General features: G+C 42.4%; 1 non-coding gene across 1 annotated transcript; it reads left to right on the plus strand.

Annotated features, from left to right (window-relative positions):
- The first annotated feature begins 3233 nt into the window (after window positions 1-3233).
- TRNAN-GUU (transfer RNA asparagine (anticodon GUU)) lies at window positions 3234-3307 on the plus strand. The gene has a single exon. It is a non-coding gene; the product is annotated as a tRNA-Asn (tRNA).
- The last annotated feature ends 19609 nt before the right edge of the window (window positions 3308-22916 follow it).

The following is a 22916-nucleotide window of genomic DNA, read 5'->3' on the forward strand; positions in this document are numbered from 1 at the left end:
AATTAAAAACTGCTACTCATCAAAAAATTACCACAAGAAAGAAGGCAAGCCTTCTTAAGACTGGGAGAATATATTTGCAGTATGCTTATTTGAAAAATAACTCAGATATTGAATATTTAGAGAGAACTTTTAGACATTAATAATAAAAGCCAAGCTATTTAAAAATGAGCAAAATACATGAATAGGCTTTCTTCACACACACAAAATTTCTAAATGGCCAAAAGACATAAGAAAAAATGTTCAAAATCATTACTTATTAGGGAAACACAAATTAAAACTTCAGTGATGAGCTACCTTTATGCACTGCTATGGTCTGAATGTTTGTGTGTCTGCATCCCGCCACCAAATTTATTTAACTCCTAATCCCCAAGTTGGTGGTAATAGGAAGTTTAGGCCCTTGGAAGCTGATCAGATCATGAGGACTCTGCCTTCATGCATAGGATTAATATCTTTATAAAAGAGGCTGGAGGGAGCTTGTTTGCCCTTCCACCATATGAGGACACATGGAGAAGGCATAGCCTATGAACCAGAGAGTGAGCCCTCATCAGACACAAAATCTGCTGGCACCTTGAACTTGGACTTCCCAGCCTCCAGAACTGTGAGAAACAAATTTCTGTTGTTTGTAAGCTACTCAGTTTAAGGTATTTTAACAGCTTGAATGGAAGAATCTTGAAAGACAAGAAGTACTGACAAGAATGTGGAGTAACTATAACTCTCGTTGCTGGTGAGAAGGTAAAATAGCACAACCGCTTTGGACAACTGTTTGGCAGTTTATAATAAAGTTAAATTTAGACCTACTCCATGTCCCAGCCACTCCACTTCAAAGTATAAACAAACTCAAGAAAAATGAGTGCACATGTCTACAAAAAGAATCGTAGTAGAATATAGCAGCTTTGCTCATGAGAGCCAGAATTGGAAATAACCCAGTCAACCACACAGAATTAATTGTCATTAATAACACCAAAATAATATACTCAAAACATGGATGCATATCAAAAACATTATGCCGCATGAAATTAGAAGTCAGACACAAAAATGTATATTCATTTATGTGAATTTCAGAAACAGTCAACATTCATCTGTGAAGATAGAAATCAGGATGGTTTGCCTAAGTGAAAGGAAGGTAGGTGGGAATCTACAGGAGGTTATTGACCTTTCTGGGCTGATGGAAATTTTCTATAACTTGATCTAGGTGATGGTTACATTTCTATGCCCTTAAGATTTGTGCATTTTACTCTATGTCAATTATACTTCAGTAATGTACTATTAGCTCCCCTCCCCCCACCAAAAAATGGGGTGGGGGAGGTGGAGGATGGCATCCAGTTTAGGTTCTATTACATTTATTGGGTTTTACAGTATCAGATTTTATTGTAAAATACCCTGTTGAATGAGAACTCATACAAAGCTCATTGTCATTGCATCTAAAAAGGCCTTACTGACCTTTGAAATATCTCAGCCAGAAAAATGGTTATTACCACACCATTACATCAGTTGAAGCTACAGACAAGGCTCCTAGAGAGTCAGAGCTCTTTATCTTTTGAGATGGTTCCTGCACATGCTCAGACACACGGCCCCTTCTAACCTTCCCCAAAGACTCTGCCCTAGGTCAGTGCACCGTGGGGATTTCCTTCTCTTGTCCTGACTGCGTTGCAGGGAGACACAGCCCTACTCTCTGACCACAGCTATTGGGTGCAGTTGGTAAGGGGATTTAAAAAGTGAAACTGTAACACATACCAAATCTTGCCAAGAAGGAAGCCAGATGCTACTGCGGCTCCAATTCCAGCCAAGGTTGCTTCGGCCACAACGAAGAGTGCTGTTATACTATCATGGTGCATCACAAACCTGGGGTTGCCAGTGGGCTGCTTTTAATATTTTTGATGCAAACATATCCACAATATTTTCCTGTTTTGTTCTTGGATAGCTACAAGTTCTTGTGTTTTTTTCCTCTTTCATGTCCTTTTTCTATTTCTTCCCATTCAAATAGATGACAAAAACAACTCTCATCTCTCAGGATCCAGCCTTTGCCTCTGCACAAGTCTCCTGGGAGGTCTCATTGTCCCTGTTGTTTCCCTCTTCATATCTCCTTTGGTCCCTGCCCCTTTCCTGATCTTGCCCACTGACCCCACAGACCCCTTAGATCTCAGATCTGTTGAGAGCCAGGAGCTGCAGCAGCGCAGATGGTGCACTCTAGGCCCCTTTATGGCCTACCCCATGGGACATTGCACACTTGGAAATCTGTTGACCAGAATAAAGCCTTTAAAAAAAGAACTCCCCACTTTGAAAAAAACCTTTCATTTATTTTCCACTCTCAAAATTCTTCAAAGGACTAAAAGCTTAAAGATGACAAAGTGTGAAAATGAAGGCCAATCAAATGAAAAAAGCAATGGTTATTTATTCTGACACTAGGGCATCAGCCAGCGGCACTTGCATTTTGGCAGAGCTTAGAAGGCAGGCAGAGGAGTGGGACAGCTTTATAGCTGAGGAAAGGGAAGGCTTCAGGTGTGCCCTGATTGGAGGCTGTTGGTGTGGGGGAGGGGGCTAACTAGAAGGGGGACATCCTGTGTGCTTGGTTACGGGTGCATATTTGGCTTTCCCTGGTTCGTCCTAAGTTGCAAGTGGGAAGATAAATTAGGGAGAGTGTCAGTTACTAACCAAGCTCTGGCCATTTGGAGCCGATTGTTATGGAAGTTATTGTTTGTTACTACAGATAACTGCTCCCCGTGAGTCTGACTTATATAATAGCAGGCTGGCTTCCCCGGTTGTTTATTTGTAGATAAGGAAGTTGATTTCCTGGACAGGTGGCCCCAGGTAGTGGATCAGAGTTCTATTTTTATGTATAGTCTGGCCATTGTCTGATTATATATTCAGTCTCTCAAATGTATTATTAATTCAACTAGTCCTAATTGAGCGCCCTGGGCGTTTCAGCTTCCCTGGGGCCCAAGTCGCTCTAACAGGAGCCGCGACCCCGGCGTCTCCGGAGGCGCTGGCTTCTGAGTTAGGTGAGGGGACAAGGCGGGGCGTGGGGCGTTTCGGAATCACCCAACGCACAGGTTTCAAACTTGACAAGCAAGTGGATTCGTCGTTCTGACTGTTCCGGCTTTCTGAGGCTTTGGAGATTACTCTCCAAAAGAGTATTACTCTTTGCAAAAGTCATTTTGCAAAAGGCGCATGGTGTTAGCTAGCGTTTAGTGACAGCTTTCCCTCTTTTAGAACGAAAGCAGAAGCTTAGCTGTGTCTCTGTGGCGCAATCGGTTAGCGCGTTTGGCTGTTAACCAAAAGGTTGGTGGTTCGACCCCACCCAGAGGCGTCTGTACCCTTTTATAACTCCCAAGGTGGTCTGCTCCCTTGAAGACTACATACCTCACTTCCCCTCCTGTCATCTAGTGGCTGCTTCTCATCCTCCAAGAAGAAATGTAATTGGAGGGTACAGAAGTTCCTTGGACCAAGGAACAAGAGAAACTGTGTGTGATCTGTTCAGGGCTTCTGGGTGAAATATTGTTTCTCTTTGTCTGTGCCCTTGGGCTGTTGACAAGCTATTTGTACCTCAATATTTTTTCAACTGTAATATGAGGATGGTAATAATACCTCATTTGCAGGATGTGCCTAGATTTAATAGTTGCTTGATCAATAATGTTATCAGTAGAATCAAGACTATTATTGCCCTCTGCATTATTTTTGATGAAGGCATTTCTTCTTTTGTTTATTCCATCATCTAATCCTTTACATGTTGTTTTTGAAATTAAGTTGGTTCCATGATTTTCCTGTAATCTTATCTACTCAGGAGCTTGAGGCACAAGAATCACTTGAACCTGGGAAGCGGGGTTGCAGTGAGCCAAGATCACGCCACTGTACTCCAGCCTGGGCCACAGAGCGAGACTCCATCTCACACGCACATACATACATGTGCGTAAAATCTATTGCTATTTGCACACAGATTTCTATAGGGTAGAGTCCTGAAAGCGCAATTGCTGTATCATAGTGGTTATGATACACATTTTTTATTTTAATTAATAAGCCCTGTAAATTTGCCTTCTATAGAAGTAGTACCAATTTATATTCCAATTTATTTTTCCAACTCAGAGAATCCTTTTCTTCAAACTCTTGGTAGCGCAATAAACTTTTCTATACATCTGTCTGATAAATAAAGGGGCCTGGCCCTGTGGCTCACACCTGTAATCCCAGCACTTTGGGAGGCCAAGGTGGACGGATCACCTGAGGTCAGGAGTTCCAGACCAGCCTGGCCAACATAGCAAAGCCCCATCTCTACTAAAAACACAAAAAGTAGCCGGGTGTGGTGGCCTGTGCCTGTAATCTTATCTACTCAGGAGGCTGAGGCACAAGAATCACTTGAACCTGGGAAGCAGGGTTGCAGTGAGCCAAGATCATGCCACTGTACTCCAGCCTGGGCCACAGAGCGAGACTCCATGTCATACGCACAAACATACAAAATAAAATAAAAAATAAAAGGAGTGTTGCCCTCCTGACTTAACTAAGGGGAGGTACAACAGGTGACATGACAGACATTGAGCAGTAGGGTATCTCCCCATCTCTTCAGCTAAACCTTCAAGATATTTTGTATAGCTATAATTTGTTTCTGTGGTGAGTAGGTCTGGAGAAGACCAGGCTAGAGTCACCTCTTTTTTTTTTTTTTTTTTTTTTTTGAGATGCAGTCTTGCTCTGTCGCCCAGGCTGGAGTGCAGTGGCCGGATCTCAGCTCACTCCAAGCTCCGCCTCCTGGATTTATGCCATTCTCCCGCTTCAGCCTCCCGGGTAACTGGGACTACAGGCGCCCGCCACCTCACCCTGCTAATTTTTTGTATTTTTTAGTAGAGACGGGGTTTCGCCGGGTTAGCCAGGATGGTGTCGATCTCCTGACCTCGTGATTCGCCCGTCTCAGCCTCCCAAAGTGCTGGGATTACAGGCTTGAGCCACCGCGCCCGTAATAGCTTTGTGCCAAGCAGCTTTCACAAGGGAAGAAAAACGTTATTGGTGTCTGATATTTATTACTCCACTCTTTCCTCTGTAAATGGCAAGGGTGAATTAGTATGCTATCTATATTAGTCAAGGTTCTCCAGAGAAACAGAATCATCTATCTGTTATCTATTTTTATTGATTTATTTTAAAGAATTCGCTCACATGATTGTGAAAGTTCAAGGCAGGCAGGCTGGAGACCCAGGGAAGAGTTGTTATGCCAGTCCTAAGATATTCTGTTGGTAGAATTTCCTCTTCTTCCAGGAAGGTCAATCTCATTCCGTTCAGGCCTTCACCTGATTGGATGAGGTCCACCCACATGACATAGGGCAACCTGCTCTACTCAAAGTCTACTAATGTAAGTGTTACTCTCATCCAAAAGACCCTTTCTCAGAAACCATATTTGACCACATACCTGGGCACTGTGGTCTAGCCAAGTTAACACATAAAATTAACCATCACGCTGTCTCTATATTATTCCTTGACAGTTTTTCTTTTTTCCTGCTATTTCCACAAAGATTTGCCCACGTGAGACATATCATTACAGCTAATAGAATCCTGCACCTTACGGGCATTCCATGTAGACCTGTAATCTCACAGTTATTGGCATATGTTCCCTCAGTTCCTCTGTTGAATCTCATGAGCAGAAATTGAGCTACTTGACTTTTAGACACTAAATGTAATTCTTAGACAAGTATTTTTTTCTCTCTCCCATTTGTACATTGTCGACTATTTTTTCCCATCAGTGATCAATATAGAATTCTGTTTTTGATTTTATGAAATGAACATCTGGGGATAGTGGTTAACAGGAATACATTATCTGTTAGGTGGTAGCTGACAGCTTGTCTAGTCTGTGAGTCTTTTTGGATTGGCTATTTGTTTGTCTTGAGGTTCTTAGTATTTCCTAGTATTTGAGTCTGCAGTGTTGGGAAGTGGTTCACATCTTATCTATCTAATACTAGATAAAATCCTGTGGGTCCAACGTGTCAATATCTGCAAAAGTGGAATATCTTTTGATCTACTATTGAGTCACATTTGATCCACAGGAAGATCTCCATACACAATGATTTTCCCTAAGAACTCTGACTTCAATATATTGCTCTAGCTAAAGGGGATCTTGGAACAGAAAGAAAACTGAATTTCTGGCATCCAATATTCTACTTTCTTAGACTAAAGTTCCTAAACCCTATACCCATTAATTTCCCATTCTTCCCTCCCTATCCCCTGGCACAACCACCTTTCTATTTCCTGTCTCTAACGAATTTAACTACTCTAGGTACTTCATATAAGCAGAATTATGTAGTATTTTTCCCTTTGTGACTGGTTTATTTCACTTAGCATAATGTCTTCAGGTTCATCTCTGTTGTAGCATGTGTCCGAATTTCTTTTCTTTTTTAAGGCTGAGTAATATTCCATTGCAGGTATTTGCCACATTTTGTTTATTCATTTACCTGCTGTTGGACACTGGGGTTGTTTCCATTCTTTAGCTATTATAATACTGCTATTGATGTAGGTGAACAAATATCTCTTTGATTCCTTGCTTTCAGTTCTTTTGAGTATATATTCAGAAGTAAAATTGTTGGATCATGTGATATTATTTTTAATATTTTGAGTAACCACCATATGGTTTTCCACAGTAGCTGTACCATTTTATTAGGTTGGTGCAAAAGTAATTGCGATTTTTGCCGTTAAAAGTAATGACAAAAACCACAGTTACTTTTGCACCAACCTAATACATTCCCAACAACAGTGCACAGGGGTTTCAATTTTTCCACATCATCACCAACACTGGTAATTTTCTTTCCTTCTTTTTAAAATAATAGCCATCTTGTAGGTCTTACTTTTAATTTCCATTTTCTCCTCGAAATCTTGCACACTGAGCAAGAAGGAGGGAATGCGCATCTTAGTGAGATCTTCTTAGTTCCCACCAAGCCTAATGGCTCAGAGCAAGGGTCTGGATGAGTCCTGGCTCTCAATCTCATAGAGATGATGGGACCCTTGGAAAGGTAAGTTCAGTCTTTCAGTGCAATGTTCTCACCTGCAACAAGGAGTTATAATAATCAACACTATTGACTGGGTGCGGTGGCTCAGCCTGTAATCCCAGCACTTTGGGAGGCCAAAGTAGGCAGATCTCCTGATATCAGGAGTTTGAGACCAGCCTGGCCAACATGGTCAAATCCCATCTCTACTAAAAATACAATAATTAGCTGGGCAGGATGGTGGGGGCCTGTCATCCAGCTGTTTAGGAGGCTGAGGTAGGAGAATCGCTTGAACCTGGGAGGCAGAGGTTGCAGTGAGCCAAGATCACGCCACTACACTCCAGCCTGGGTGACAGAGAGAGACTCCATCTCAAACAACAGCAGCAACAACAACAACAACCAAACAAAAAAATCAACACTATCTTGTAGGGTTGTTACTTGGACTAAATAAGTTACTAGACAGTAAAGCACTTAGGAACCATGCCAGTCATATGATAATGCTCTTGAAACAGTTATTATTATTATTATTATTATTATTATTATGTCTTTGTTTTCATTTCTAACTGTGCCAGTGAGAACTTTCAACATTCCCTAAAATAAATTAGAAATGTTCAATGGTTTAGTTGACCTCTTCTCCCCACATTAATGGCCAGGTGTCTGAAAAACTGGTTACTTGAAGGAGCTACTCAAAGTGCAGACATAGAATTCTATAGGAGGATTCTATCCCCTACAGGATCTCTGTTAGTGCACCAGGGAACTGGATCCAACCTTATCAAATTCTTGGACCTTGGGCAGGCATGATTGTTTAGTTCATGGTAGACAATCTTTTGCACTTGATTCTAGCAAGAGCCTTTAATACCCATTCAGACTTACCTAAGTATTACAAGAAAAATGCAAGTATGTACCTACCAGTGGCCTCTTTTTTTGTTTGTTTGTTTTCTTCAGAAATCAAGGTAAGAAAATTTGATTTACCTGGAATTTGGAGATTTCCTCTTTCAGTTACGATAGAGTTTTGTAGCAAACCAGCACTCCCTTTGAAAAGAAGTAGATAAAATCTTGTTTAAAGGAATACTGTTTGAAGTCTTTGAAAAGCTAGGATCCACAGGGCCAGCTACAGAAAGGGGGCTGGGGGAGAGAGAGAGAGAGAGAGAGAGAAGATCATTAGAATTAAACAATTTTTCCCCTCAGGGCATTTGCTAGTTCTTGGCAAGGGACAAGAGGCTAAGAAGCTGGGGAGAGGGCAGTGGTTAAGAATCAGAGAAAACAGCAGCACTTTAAGTAACCTCATGGGGGTGGGGAATGGGTAGACATGTGAAGCTGTCCTGGTATTCTGACTTGAAAAGCCAAGATTCTAGAGTGAATTGAGATGTGAACTGAACATTTGGTAAAAGTTTTCCCCTCAAGGCATTTGTGAATTCAGCTCTGTGCTGGTGAGGGGCTAGCAGAGAGTGGCTGAAAGCAGTTTGCGTTGGTAAGGATGCAAAGGAGACAGAAATTAAAATTCAGTACCTTCCAAAAAAATGGTGCCTCTCAGATTGGGAGCCCTAGAAGTCTATAGCCTAGGAATGTGGGCAAACCAGATATAGACTGAGCCTTCCCATCAGTGCAAGCAAAGGTGGGTGGGATGGGAGTTTGGAAGGTAAAAATTGACCTCATATTAAATGAAACCCCTACACATTGATTGCTACTGCAAGGGAAAGGAAGCAAGTATCGCATTGAGATATATTATTTATTATGTATTAAAAGGTAATACAACATGATGCTAAATTTATTAGTCATACTTAGATGATCATTCTCCAGTTGTAGTCACTATACTCTTGAAAGAATGTAGGAAGTGAAAACCTGGAGAGTTCCTAAAAAGGAACAGTAAGAATCAGTAGAAGTTAAAAAAAATTAATTAAGGAAAAGCCACAAGAATTGTTTTTATTGAAATTGTCTGCTGAGAAAATGTTTTGATGTTTTCAAGGAGAGGTATACTTAGGTTATTTTACTGTGGTTAGAAATTGGTTGACAATATAAGCAAAAGGGTACACAAACATTAGAGCCGGCTGTTGAGGGGTGGCCTCCACTGATATAGAGACCTCCAGGGTGAAACAGGCAGCCTTGCATTGAGTGTGGCTATCAGAAAGCAAGGCTTCCTTGGGTTCTGCAGCTACTTCCACATTCTAATGCTGTGATTGTGACTCAAGAGCTGGCAATCTGAGTCTTCTCCATAGCACTATTGTTGATGTCCCAGTGACATGGGATTTGAGCTCTGGCATCTCAAAATGACTCTCAAAACTTGTGGAAGCAAAAATGCTTCCTGACCTCTGAAGAGATATTCCCTGGGAACTTTATAAGAACCTTATCTCAACTATAAGAAACAAAAATACTTATCCCTTAGCTCAGTTTAAACCCCATTTGTTATCATTCATTTATTTCATCATTTGCCTGTTTTTTCTCAACACCTGTGGGACCTCCACATCCTCCTCATAACAACACCCCCCACCCCACTCCCCGCACTTGCTGCATCTTTCCTTTACCCAGTGGATTGTTGGGTCCTCACGGCTGAGGAAGTTGTACGCTTCACTCTTTACTTCCTGGTAGGCTCTGCTCTTGAGATTCTATCCTCCTACAGGATCTTCACTAATAATCTAACCTCTGGAAGCCATAATTTTGTTACAATTCTTTAGGTAGCTTTGGAGAAAAGCCTGGCCATTGTGGAGACGTAGACATCTTTCTTCTCTGTCCTTCCTTTCAAAGACGGCTGTAAAAGAACTCTTCATGAGAAAATGTCCCAGCTGAAGGCTGGGATGCATCAGCCCTCAGAGAAGAAGGGACCTGCTGAGAAGGAAGTGAGTGAGCAGAAGCCTCAGCCTGAGGAAGCAGAATTCTCCTCTGTATCCCGCAGTGGGTAAGAGACTTCCCACTATCAGCATTAAGTCATAGATCGTCAGAGTAGCTTTCAGGGCCTGCAGCCAGCCTCCATACCTTAATTGTAGGACTTTCTCTTAACACCTTCCTGGAAATTTCTTTAGAGAAAAATCTATTAAAGTTTTATTAGTAATGACTTTATATTATTCAGAGAAATTTGGTTTTATTCTAACTAACATTGCATGTATTCACCAAATATATGGTCTTCATGGTTACCTGAGCTGGAAATCTTCCAGTCACATGAGTAGTCTCTCTTCTGGATCCCCAGGAACATGTAGGAATCTCCTATTTCTTCATATGTTACTCTGGTGAATGCTGAACCATCCCAGTTCCCGAGGAGGTAGATTTATACAGAGGCCCCTCCATTCTACTCCATCCCCTATGGAAACTCAGGTCCTGGCTTCTGGAATGGCAATTTTGATAAGCTCAATTTACAAAATAAGCTTGCAGAATTGTCAAATAGAGGCCCATTGGCTAGATTTGTCAGTTAGTTTTTAATGGCCATTTTCCTATAGCTTTTTGGAAGCATTTAAATAATATGGGGTTAATCCATTACGCATTTGCCTGTGAGCACCAGTTACTGAACTACTAAGTTACTGAAATCACTAATTTGTCTAAGTGGTTGGTGCACAGCTTTGGAAGTGATTCAAATCCTGCTTCATGCTCCATTAGGTCACTGCCCAATATATTCCACTTAAATTTCACTGACCCAGAGAATAATATTAGTTAGAGGTAAAATAACTCTAGGCCAGGTGCAGTGGCTCACGCCTATAATCTCAGCACTTTGGGAGGTTGAGGTGGGCGCATCACTTGAGGTCAGGAGTTGGAGACAGCCTGGCCAATATGGTGAAATCCCGTCTCTACTAAAAATACAAAAATTAGCTGGGCATGGTGGTGGGCTCCTGTAATCCCAGCTACTGAGAAGGCTGAGGCAGAAGAATTACTTGAACCCGGGAGGCGGAAATTGCTGTGAGCCAAGATCGCACCACTGCACTCCAGCCTGGATGACAGAGCGAGATTCCATCTCAAACAAAACAAAACACCCAAAAAACTCAAGAGTCAGTTTAGTCTCATTTCATCATTTTAGAACGAGAACACTTAGGCCCTAAGAGACAGTCATTTGATCAAAGTTGCGTAATAGCCTCTGGCAGAGATAACATTAGAATCCTGTGCTCTCGCAAAGCCTACACTACACCTACTTTATCAAATATATTTTTAAAAATTATACTCCTGTGATCATTCTTTTTTTAATAGACTTTTTAAGAGCAGTTTTAAGTTCACAGCAAAATTGAGTGGAAAGTAACAGAGAGTTCCCATATGCCCCCTACCCATGCACAGACACAGCCTCCCTCACTATCCACATCTTGCCCCGGAGTGATAACATATGTTACAATTGATGAACCTACGTTAACTCATCGTCACCCAAAGTCCACAGTTTACAGTGGGGTTCATTCTTGGTGGTGTATATCCTATAGGGTTTGACACAAGTATAAATGTATAATGACATGTATCCACTATTATAATGAATGACTACTCTCTGCCCTAAAAATCCTCTGTGCTCTGCTTATTCGTTCTCTTTTTCACCCTAACACCTCACAACCACTGATCTTTTTACTGTCTCCACTGTTTTACCTATTCCATAGTGTCATATAGTCAGAGTCATACAGTATGTAGCTTTTTTAGATTGGCTTCTTTCACTTAGTAATACACACTTAAGGTTCTTTCATGTCTTCATGGCTTCATAACTCATTTCTTTTTAGTACCAAATAATATTCCATTGACTGCATGTACCAAAATGAATCCATTCACCTACTGAAGGATATCTTGGTTGCTTCCAAGTTTTTGCAGTTATGAATAAAGCTGCTATAAACATCATGTGCAGGTTTTTGTGTGAAGTTAAGTTTTCACCTCATTTGGGTAAATATTAAGGAGCAGATTGCTAGGTCATTTGGTAACAGTATGTTTAGTTTCACAAGAAAATGCCAAACTGTCTTCCAAAGTGGCTGTACTATTTTGCATTCCCACCAGCGATGAATGAAAATACCTGTTGTTCCACATCCTTACCAGCATTTGGTGTTATCAGTGTTCTGGATTTTGCCATTCTAATAGGTGTAGAGTGGTATCTTATTGTTTTAATTTGCATTTCCCTAAGGACATGATGTTGAGCATCCTTTCATATTCTTATTTACCGTCATCTTTGGTGAGGTGTCTGTTCAGGGTTTTTTGCTCATTTTTTATGGTGTTGTTCATTTTCTTATTGTTGAGTTTAAGAGTTCTTTGTGTATTTGAGATAATAGTCCTTTACCAGATATGTCTTTTGCAATTATTTTCTCCCAGTGTGTTGTCTTCTCATTCTCTTGACGTGTCTTTTGCAGAGCAGCAGTTTTTAATTTTAATGAAGTCCAGATTATCAGTTATTTCTTTTATGGATCATGCCTTTTGTGTTATATCTGAAAAGTAATCATATAACTGGGCTCAGTGGCTCACACCTATAATCACAGGCTTTGGAAGGCTGAGGCAAGAGGATCACTTGAGCCCAAGAGTTTGGCTGCAGTAAGCCATAATCACACCATGATCACACCATGGTGTGATTATGCTGCAGTGAGCCATGATCATGCCCTCCAACAAATAAATAAAATAATTTATTTATTTAGAGACTGTCTCTAAATTAAAATTGGTATTGCATTGAATCTTTAGATCAATAAATAAAATAAATAAAAAGTCATCACCAAACACAAGGTCATCTAGATTTTCTGCTGTTGTTATCTTTTAGGGGTTTTTAATCATTTTCTCTTTTACATTTAAGCCTATGATTCATTTTGAGTAAGTTTTCATGAAAAATGTGAAGTCTGTGTCTAGATTCACTTTTTTTGCATGTGGATGTCCAGTTGTTCCAGCACCATTTGTTGAAAATACCAACTTTTGTCCATTGTATTGCCCTTGTCCCTTTGTCAAAGATCAATCTGCTATATTTTGGAGTCTTCTGGAATCTCTATTCTGTTCCACTGACTTATTTGTCTATTCTTTCACAAATCTCATACTGTCCTGATTACTGTAGCTTTACAGTAAGTCTTGAAACCAGGTCAAATCAGCCCTCTGTTCCTTTTCAATATTGTGTTGGCCATTCTGGGTCTTTTGCCTCTCTATGTAAACCTTAGCATCTATTAGTTGATATTCACAAAATTTATTTGCTGAGATTTTGATTGGTATTGCATTGAATCTTCAGATCAAGTTGGGAAGAACTGATGTCTTGACAATATTTAGTCTTCCTGTTCATGAACACAGAATATCTCTCTGTGTATTTGGTGCTTCTGTGATCTCAACAGTTATGTAGTTTTCCTCATACAGATCTTGTACATGTTTTGTTAAGATTTTACCTTGACATAATCACTTACTAGTTTCAGGAGATTTTTGTTGACAATTCTTTCATATTTTCTTTCTTTTCTTTTTCTTTTTCTTTTCTTTCTTTTTTTTTTTTGAATCAGTGTCTCACTTTGTCACTCAGGGTGGAGTGCAGAGTGGCATGATCTCAGCTCACTGCAGCCTCCGCTTCCTGGGTTCAAGCACTTCTCCTGCCTCAGCCTCCCAAGTAGCTGGATTACAAGTGCATGTCACCACCCCTGGCTAATTTTTGTATTTTCAGTAAAGATAGGTTTCACCATGTTGGAGATTTTGTATAATACATAGATAACTGCATCATGTGTGAACAAAGACAGTTTTAGTTCGTCTTTTCTAATCTGTATACCATTTATTTCCTTTGCTTATCTTACTGCATTAGCTAGGATTTCCAGTATGATGTTGAAAAGGAGTGGTAAGAGAGGAAATCCTTGCCTTATTGTTGATGTTAGTGAGAAAGCTTCTAGTTTCTAGTATGACATTAATGTAGAGTTTCTATAGATGTTCTTTATCAAGTTGAGGAAGTTCTCCTCTATTCCCACTTTGTTGAGAGTTTTTATGATGAATGAGTGTTGAATTTTGTCAAATGCTTTTTCTTCATCTATTAATATGATCATGCGATTTTTCTTCTTTAGCAAGTGGCAGGGAAAATGACAATCTTAGAAGGGATCTTTCACATAAAGATTGTTTTCATTTCCTTCATTCCTTTTACCATATTCAGGACACTAAACAGATGCTAGAATTCAGTGTGTGGCCTCCCTTGGTGATACTCTCAAGTCCCTTCTCCTAAATTGCTATAACCTATCAGTTATTCCTATCCAACTTTACTTCTTTTTTTCTACTTTAGGAAGTATCATTCCTTGATTCAGGATCAGGCTCGAGAGTTAACCCATCTACGGCAGAAGATGAAGCTTGGCAGAGTGGCCTCTGAGCTTCTCATCCAGCATGTCAAGAACACAGTAAAGGCCTTTGAGGAGCTACTGCACAGCAATAACATTGACCACTATATGGAGCAGCACTTCCGCGAGCAGCTGGCCAAAGGAAGCCAGCTGGCAGAGAGCCTTGCCAGAAAATTCAGCACGGGTAAGTTGGCTGCAGAGCTTAGAAAGATTTTCAGTCTTTCCCAAGGTCCTAAGTTCACAGGATCCCACCCCCATTCACACGTCACTTTTCAACTGGTGTCCTGCTTTGTAATTACCACCTTAAGACCATGACAGAGTCAGGACTGGCTGGTGAGGAGCTCCAAGAAGAAGGGTTGAGGATGCCATGATGACCACCAGCACCTCCATCCCTCATGGAATATGACTGTGAGGGCAGGAGGCATCCCCGGGGATGATGGTATTTATCTGAAACTAATTGGCAGAAAGACAGAAGGAACAAGGGCAGCTGAACTGGGAAGGGCCCTGAACTGGGAATCCAAAGACCCTACCTCTAGCTTATATGTGTTCCTTACTAGCTCTGGACAGGTTAATATTTATTTTGATTTCTGTTTCTCTACCTAAAAAATTAAGTCAAATAATACCAGTCCTTGAATGTTGCATGATTGTTCTAGGGATTAAATAAGTAACATTAATCAGCACACTTCAAAAAAATGAAAAAGAATCATATTGACTTTGGCATGGTTTAGGCGCTGTGTGTACTAGTACAAGGTGTTGAGATAATTAGCTGTTTCAGGAGCCTTTTTACATGAAATTTCTCCCTGAGGACCCAAGGGCATATAGTAGCAGAAGGCAAGTTCACTGTGCTGTCTCCTCATGGCAGGTGGGACAGGGATGTCTATTATCTTGGAGAAGGGAGAAGGTTCTGCATGAAATCTATGGTGGAACACACAGCCAGGCGTTTGGGTGCCGGCCTTGTGCCAGGACTTGGAGGCTTTGACTGGAGTGGTCCAGAGGGCAGCTGGATACGTGTCCCATGATCTGTGGGAATAAAGACATTTTTAGCTTTTTGCTGTGACTCAGGGCAAAGCAAGTGGAGATGATGACCTTCATGGTGGGCTCAGGAAAGCCTGCCAGGCAAGCTCTCTAAAGACTTAACCCAAGATCTGGGAAAATTCAGAGTATCCTGGAATCAAGGCAAGCATCAGGTAGTTAGGTCTCTGGTCCCAGATAGAACTCTGTGTTTGTTTGCAGTCTGGGAAATGAGATCCGCTTAAAGCATGACTGGTCCTTTTGAATTTTGTTCTCAGATGACTGTACAAGTAAGAAGAATCAAGTAGGACAGGTGCCTTCGACTCTCAGGTAACTCCACATTTTCAGGGGCTATCGAAGATATAATCTGGTGAAGGATCCAGAAGCAAGAGCCAGAAGCTCAAAGAAATAGTAGCATACACGGCCAGTAAAAAACAAATAGCTTATTTATTCATTAAACCATTATGTATCCTTAGTGATAAGGCAGTCTCATTTAAAAAAATTTTTTTAAAAATGTATTATTCTTTTATTTTCACCAATTAAATCACCAGTTTAGTAATATAGAGCTGCTCTAACCTATCTGGGTCTTAGGAGTCTTCTGAACCTCCAGGGATTTCCCTTATTTAAAGACCAGAGTAAGATTATATCTGATTTCTTCAAGGGTGACCCAAGGAGTGCTGGAAGATGTTAAACAGCTACAAATTTTCCTTGCAAACAGAAGTTTATACTGTGTCTCTATACTTAGGGAAGGAGATCTAGAAACTGCAAGACACCAGTGAGGCTACATTGCCCCGGGAATCCGTTTTAAACGGCCCACGGCAAATACTGTTTAAAAAACTATGTTCACAGAGTGAGTTGAACTTTTTTTTTTCTTTTTACATTTTTTAAAATTTATTTTTGAGATGAGGTCTTGCTCTGTTGCTCAGGCTGAAATGCAGTGGCACGGTCACTGCTCACTGCATCCTTGACCTCCTGGGCTCAAGTCATCCTCCTCAGCCTCCTGAGTAGCTGGGACTACAGGTGCACACCACTACACCCAGCTCATTTTTTATTTTTATTTTTTGTAAAGAGAGGGTCTCTACTATGTTTCTCAATTTGGTCTTGAATTCCTGGGCTCAAGCAATTCTCCTGCCTTGGCCTCCCAGATTGCTGGGATTACAGGCATGCGCCACCATGCCCATACCTGGAGTTGAACTCTTATGGGTCTCTGGGTGTCTTGTGAAGGAAGCATGAGTGTTATTTAAAGGGCCCATGAAAGCTTCTCTTTTCCTCAGGATGTTTGTAGCCAATGCACCGGACAACTGCTGCTCTCCCTGCCCCCTGCCTTCCCTCCATACTCTATCCCTAAACAGAGATTAATTGTTTGGCTTCTCCTCTGAAGGAATGATCCTCTTGACCTCCCCTTTACTTCTCCTGTGAGCCTCCAGATTAGTACAGCTGTGGCATTAGGTGGCCTTTATTTTTTCTTCCTTCTTATCCCACTAGTATCTTGAGGAAGATGCATAATATGAGTGAAGTGACAGAAGTCCTAGAGACCAAGCAGGATACCCGGTCCCAGACTCAGCCCCAGATCTGGTGCAACAACCACACCCGGTCTGCCCCACATCACTCCCTGAGCAGCACGTCTCCACAGCTTGACAAGCAGGAAGTGCGTCCTTCAGTGACTGTAGTCAGTGAGTACCCACATGGCTCCAGTTTTTCGGTGCTCACACATTGTCTAGGCCAAGAGGTGGCATCTTTGCAGCCGGGCCCTATAGATCCACCATGATGTAGCTAGTCGGACATAGCTCTGGGACTCAGTGCTGAGCATAAGCCCCAAGGGTTTCAGGTAGCTTTTCTCCATTCCCGGTCTCACATGTCATCAGTCACTAGATCCTCTCTGGCACATACATGGTGTTGAATTTGGGGGGCATGAGTTGGGAAGGGGAGAAAGGGGGCAAATAGTTCCTCTTCACTGCACACAATTATGTCATCTTTCAAACTAGCAAAATGAGTGTTGCTAACATTGTGCACCTGATCCTGGAATCCCTGGGGTAAACAGCCACAGTTCCTACTTTTTGTTCACCACTAAATCATCTTTATCATTTGTGAATTTACAGACCCCATCCATCATCCTAATAAGTTTGCTACAACACCCTCTAAACCATCAGTAAATGGGGACATGCTGTGAGGTTCAAGCTGAGTATATCACCAACTAGCATAGCATGTCCCTCCTGAGAATTTCCCTGAGAGGGTCCTTGGGGTAGCCTTGGTAGAGATGGGAAGAGGAGATTAAGTTTTTTTCTCCTGCTCAGTTTTCTCTTTAATTTTCCTCCTGAGAAAAGTGTTTGAAGTTTTAGGCCAGTATGAATCAAATCCTAATGTGGACAATACCAGGAAATTATTTTTAGTCTCTGGCTGTAGCTGATGTTTTTTCTAAAGTGGCTATTTTAGGTAATGAATGAGCCATATGGTTTGTTGTTGTTGTTGTTGTTGTTTTTGAGACAGAGTTTTGCTGTTGTCGCCCAGGCTTGAGTGCAGTGGCGCAATCTCAGCTCACTGCAACCTCTGCCTCCTGTGTTCAAGTGATTCTCCGGCCTCAGCCTCCCAAGTAGCTGGGATTACAGGTACTTGATACCACGCCCGGTTAATTTTTATATTTTTAGTAGAGACAGGGTTTGACCATGTTGGCCAGGCTGGTCTCGAACTTCTGACCTCAGGTGATCCAACTGCCTCAGCCTCCCAAAGTGCTGGGCTTACAGGCATGAGCCACCATGCCCAGCCCGTAATGAGTTTTGATCTGGTACTATTCCAGTTTCTCATTTCACAATGAGGAGCAAAGCAGCAAAATGTTTCCTCTAAGATTATAGCAGCCAAAGAAAGACAGGAACTTCTCATTGACTGAGCACCTATTATGCTCACAGTATTGACCACTATATATATGTTGCCTCATTTAATTGACACAGTGATCCCCTCAAGTAGGTAGTGGTGTTCTGCTTTTATAGTGGAGGACACTGAGACTCGGCAAAGTTAAGGAACTTACTGACGACAAAGTAGCTTGGGGTAACATACACTTTGAGTCTACCTGACTCAAAGCTCAGGTTCTGAGTATTTCACTCTGCAGCCTGAGAAGTCAAGGGCTGCATACAGAGGGTGCTCACTCCTCAGCACCTCTTTTGCTAGGCTTCTAGAGCCAGTGTTTTTCTCATTTCACTTTTTCTGCTCTGTGTACCCAGCACAGAGTTCTGGCCTCTGAAGATGGGACAAGACCTTATACATATTACACTTCTATCTAAGAATTTGTAAATAGATGAGCTGCCCCTGATGTGTACATCACCTATTTCAAGGGGCCAATGGGACTTTTACGTGCATCCTTGATTCAGTTGCCCAGAGACACTTGTTTCAACCTCAGCACTGCCCTGAGAGATGGCAGAAGGGCAAGCCCATGTTTCCCTTACCTGCAATCCTTGCCACTGCCTGCAGTGAGGTGTGGCCTCTGGAATGATGCATCTGGAGAGCACCAGCCTTACTTTTTGCTGCGAATATCTTTCCTGAGGGAGATTGAAGCCCTTCTCTTTCCCATTGGAAGTCACTGTCCTTTCAGAGGGGCAACTGTTTATCACCACTTCCTCTTTGCTTTTTGAATCAGAATTTCTAGAACAGTCAACCTGTAGTGCACTGGCATGACAATTACACTGTGAGGCTAAATTTCCCTCACAGAAGTCTAGTCTCTGTTGCTTTCCATCTGCAGTGTAGGGCATGTTCCCCATGTGGTATGGCCAGGGAATGTTAAAACACTGATCACTGTTACTGATAAAACTTAGAACTTCCTATGGCCATGGTTGAGAGTAAACTGATTTTCTGAGATAAAGGAGGTTTGAAAGGGGGTGGGAATCACATTTTGATTGAGTTCCTACTTTAAGTCAGGCATTGTATTAAAGACTTAACATAGTTGTCCTTACTCTTTATTTCAGAGTAATTCTAATTAGTATCTGATATTTTATCAACTGGAGAAGGACAGACATACTGGATACTGATTTAAATATACAGTTCCTGAAAGAACATGATGTTTTGAGGGCAAACAGAAACCTCACTCCCACCTGCTCAGAGGAGAAACTTGTCTATTCTTTAGCCCTTGATAATAATCCTTGAAAGGGGAAAGACTCAAACTTTTCTCTGAATTATGGCCCTGCCACCCCAGCTGGGTTTTTTCTCTCAAAGGGAGACAGTAATGAAGGGCCCAGAGGATCTGGCCATGTTGTTATGGCATCATTGAGCTGTAAGATGCCACGTGTTTTCTGATTCTACAATCCCCTATGCAACAGTACACTAGCTGTCCTTTGGATAGGAGCCAGACAATGTGAGCTGTACATAAGAATTATTTTTGCAGTGTCAAAAGCCATTCTAGGTAGAATCCAAATCACCACTTGCCTTAGACACCCGCTCAGCTTCACTGCAGGTCCAGAGTCAGCCGAGGCCAGAACGAGAACCACTAGGAGTGGAAGCAACACTGTCTCGGTTCTCTGCACATTGTCCAGAAGTGGGGCCATTTTCCCCTCCTCCTTCAATAGCCTCAATGTAAAACAATCCCAGGAAGGAGTAGCTGGTGTGTTTCTGGCAAGGGCATAGAATGTTGAATAAATAGTCATCTGTTTACAGACCAACAAAATGCTTCACCCCTCACTGTCTGAACTCCTAGGACTGGGTGTGAGTCCTGCTATTAGAAGAAACATTTCTGAAGTACCTCCCCAGGATCATTCCAGCACTGGGAATCATAAAAGGAGCTAGGAGAGGGGCCCCATATTTTTCCTGTGTGTGCTGTGATGCTCAGATATCACATCTAACCACTACTGCTTATGTCATAGGCTGATAAATACCAGTGACTTTAGAGTGAAATGGGGAGTCCTTGGAAAATGAATCTGATGACATCTGCCTTAGCCTTCATTCCATGGATTGCTTTATTAGTTTTCGAGGACTTCCAACACAAAGAAACACAAACTGGGCGTCTTCAAACAGAAATGTATTCTTTCACAGTTCTGGAGGTTAAAACGTCCGAAATCAGGAAGTCAGCAGGGCCATGCTCCCTCCGAAGGCTCCAGGGAAGGATTCTTCCTTGCCTCTTCCTAGCTTCTGGTGGTTTCTGGGAGTGTTCCCCTGGCTTGTAGACACATCATCCCAATCTCTGCCTCTGTTGTTACATGGTCTTCCTCTCTGTGTGTCTCTTTATCTCTGTGTCTCCTCTCTTCTCATAAGGACATCAGTCATGTTGGATTTAAGACATACCCCCAATTGAGTATCATCTCATCTTAGCTTATTACATCTGCAAAAACCCCATTTACAAATAAGATCACATTCTGAAGTTCCAAGTGAACTGAATGAATTCATTCACTGAATGAATTTTTGGAGGACACTATTCAACTCACTATAATTACCTTTAAAACACTCATTTATGACTTCCCTGTTGGTTTCTCACTCACATTCCTTTCTGGACAGATGCCAGCGCTGCCACTTCTGCTGATTCAGCTGCTTTGCCCAGCAACCAAGGAGCCAGGTCTGCTCAGCCCTTCCATCCTTCGAGCGGCACTGGCCAGCTGAGCAGGACACTAGAACACTGTAGCAGTGGCCCATGGGAAGAGATGAGGCCTCAAAAAATGAATGCATCTGGAGACCTAGCCTCCTTCTCCTGTTTGTACCAGCCCAACTCCGAAACCTCTGGTAAAACACAAAGATGCACTTGGTGAAATCGAGCCCACTGATAGGAATGACACATTCCTTTCCTGGCCAGAGGATTTTTTGATTCCTCTGTTAGAACTTGGCTCATAAAAAATGATGGGACAATATGTGGATATGCCAGACAGTGAGAACCAGCTCAGTGCTGGTTCTTTGTAAGTGCCCTCTCCTAGTCATCCTACCTAGGAACTCACTTTGGGCAGGAGAGTAGGAGAAGTCAGGGACATTCTGAGGTGCTCTACAAGGAGGATAAGTTACCTCACATTTAAATGCTGGCTTCTCTCTGTACTACAACCTTCTTAAGCCTAGATTAAGACTGCCCTGGAATGCTAAGCTCAGATTCCATGGGGAAGGTCTTCCTTAGGTCAAGAGCTGCTGTAAGATGGAAAACTATTTCTACAGAGTCACCCACCCCTACACACTCTTTCCACTCTTTCACACACACCATGCATACAACCACGAGCCAATCCTGCCCCCATAAACATTGCTTTTGGATTGGAGCCAAGCATCCTGGCACCCAGCAGCTAGGAGTGCAGCTATTTAGAGAAATGTCTTGAAGTAGCTCCATTTCTGTGTCCTGGGTAATATAGCAATAAGACATTTTAAATTCTCAGAGAAAAACCTGACCCTACGCAAAATCTCCCAGTGGGTAAAGCCTATTCTCAGCCTCCTCCCTCTGTGCATCTTTTTCCTTCCTTGGAGATTGTTCCCTTCTCTCCTGTTCCCCCTTCAGATCCTGACATCTCCCCAGGCTCTTTCATGTTCCCTTTTTGCCAAAGCTGGTTAAAGGAGAACATTCACTATTACTCATTATTCACAGCCTGGTTTAATTTCATATGCACTTACCTTGGTCTTTCTCTGTAAGTGAGTGAATCTCAAAGGCTGTTGAGTTGGGATCATCATGGGGGAGAGGGATGAGATGGAGAGGGAGATTCTCTGGATTGTTATCCATGCCCAGGAGGTAGACAGCCTTTCCCATTACTAGGCCAGTTCTGCCTAGAGGCCTTTAGTAGTTTCTCACCCCACGTCCATCTCCCTTAGATGTACTTGGTGATCTGTGTCTGGGAGGAGGCCTGTGGTGTTTCCTCACAGGGGCCACCCTGTGGTTGAAAGCCCAGGAGCTTTAACTAAAGTTGCCTGGTGCTTCCTGAATGCCTAGGAGAGAGGAATAAGCTGACGGAAGGATAGAGATAGGTAAAGATCTTGCAGACAGATGACAGGCAGGCCCCACAGCTGCCCAGGGATGATCAGGCTTCCCCACCTCCTACCTCTCCTATGTCTTGGTGGTTTGCAGTACCGGCCGACCTGCTGGAAAAGAATCTTGCTGAGATCCAGAAACTGCGCCAGCGCCTGGAGGAGTCTGTCAGCCTCAATGACCGCCTGAGGGAGAGGCTGGAGCATGTGCTCAGCAATGGTGACCAAGGAAAAGGTAGGAAGGTGGAAATTTTACGTTTCTGTCCACATCTAGGGAGTCTCAAAAGGGCATATAGCTTCTTGGGGCAGAGTGTTACAGGTGTAAAGCACATTGGTGTGCATGATTTCATTTGTTCCTTACAATCAGCCCAGATAGGGAAGCAGGAAGGGTACTATTGCTCCCAGCGAGTGGTTTGCCCCAAACAGGGCTAGGTCTCATTCTCAGGACTACCTGAAGTGATGTCATTCTTATATGTCCTTATACTGCCTGGTGCTGTTCTTGGGCTTGTGGCCTGACTGGCAACTGGTAGCACCAAGGTTTCCATGGTGCCCACTTCAGCAGAATGAGAGCAACATTCCACCTTTATGCCATTACTACATGCCTTGGATATCACCTGCCTCTTCTCTTGTGCTAACGACCCTTATTCCCACACTCTTCACCCTGGATGCTCTCACTTGGAGACCAATTCTTCCACACATCTTCTTCTCTCATATTAAGGCCAGAAGAATGATGACCTACAACATCATAACCAAAGCCAGTTAGGGGGAAAGACCCTGGTCCATACCTGAAGCCACTGCATGTGAGAGTGTGTGGCCTACTGTGGTGTGCCCAGCAAAACCTGAG

This window comes from Chlorocebus sabaeus, chromosome 20, assembly GCF_047675955.1.
Source record: "Chlorocebus sabaeus isolate Y175 chromosome 20, mChlSab1.0.hap1, whole genome shotgun sequence".
Taxonomy (NCBI): domain Eukaryota; kingdom Metazoa; phylum Chordata; class Mammalia; order Primates; family Cercopithecidae; genus Chlorocebus; species Chlorocebus sabaeus.